Source organism: Olea europaea, chromosome 13, assembly GCF_002742605.1.
Source record: "Olea europaea var. sylvestris chromosome 13, O_europaea_v1, whole genome shotgun sequence".
Taxonomy (NCBI): domain Eukaryota; kingdom Viridiplantae; phylum Streptophyta; class Magnoliopsida; order Lamiales; family Oleaceae; genus Olea; species Olea europaea.
The window spans coordinates 4,734,613-4,735,985 of NC_036249.1; the positions used below are offsets into that span (position 1 = coordinate 4,734,613).

A 1,373-nucleotide genomic window follows, 5' to 3' on the forward strand; every position below is an offset into this window, starting at 1 on the left:
AGATTTAGGTTATGTTGCTATCTATATTATGTAATTATGATTTTGAGACTTATCGTTTTGTTAGAAACTTCAAAAGTGTATATGAGGTTTATATAAATCTGTTAAGTAGGACTTGTCTATTTTATTTATTTATTTTAAAATTTGAAAAATATGTATAAAGTACCGCGTTATTTTATTTATTTATTAGTTTAGAATACTCAAAATAATATTAGAAATTGAAAAACATGTAATTACATATATACTTCGCATATGCTTTTAAATTGTAATGCTTGATATTCGACCTAAATGCATTGCTACACGTTACACATTTTAGAACCTTGCATATAATTATTATCTCCAACGACGTGGCATTAAAAAGAAGTTCAATAAGGCGAGTTTATATCTACACATTTAATTGGCATTATTATTTCATCATCATCTCTTGCCACATCACCTGGCCTCATCCTCAGTGAGATAAATAACATATTCACATTAATGATTATCACATATGTTGTGACATTTGCCCTTGTTTTGTAGGAATTAAAATTAGATATGATAGATATAAGGATTGACCCAGATGAAATCACTTGTATCATGTTTGTGCAAAGATGGGATGCTGGATTAGGCTATTAAATCGATTGTGCTACATGTACATCACAATTTATAGAGTTGTTTACTAACATATAATGTGACGAGATTTGATTGAGTCAAAATCTCATCAATCAAATAAAATAAAATTCTTCCACTTTCTTTTTGACAGATCATCAATCTGTAAAAGATTTTGTCAATGATAATGTATAATAAGCATTTTTCCTATTAAACGATTGTGCTATTTGTACATCACAACATTATGCTTCTGGGTTTATGCAAAGTTCATAGAATTGATGATGGTATTGGAATGCTGGTGAGAACTGGCCAAATGAAACTTCATACGTTCTACTAGTTGAAGGAATTGGTTTTGTGGGATGGAAAGTCGAGGCAATGGAGCTCGCAAATTCTCTCTGTAAGCAAATTGTTAATTCTCAATGCTGCTTCAAGTTTTTGAACAGAACCTTTCCTGTGCTTGGAGTTTATAATTGTTTTAGTAACTCAGAAATTCTATAGTTTTAATTTCTTGACCTCTTAGTATAATGCAGATTGCAGTCTTTAAATAAATTGGGCTTGAAGCTTCAGGTTCTGATCCTAGTCCTGATCGATTGGATTGGCTATCGGGTGTTTTATACTTCTCTCATGAAATGAGATATCCAAACTGATGTACTACGTCGTTCTTGTGTTCGAAAAGAATGAAAAAAGTACAATATTTTTTCTTCATCTACACAGAATATTTTCAATGTATAAAAGGTAGCAGATAATGGTATAGATCCACACACTGTTAAATAGCATGGTTTCCAAGA

At 30.8% G+C, this 1,373-nt stretch overlaps 1 pseudogene; it reads right to left on the minus strand.

Moving 5' to 3' along the window:
• Nucleotides 1–575, minus strand: part of LOC111408342 — a 6,608-nt pseudogene extending 6,033 nt beyond the window's left edge.
• Between the last annotated feature and the right edge of the window lie 798 nt (nucleotides 576–1,373).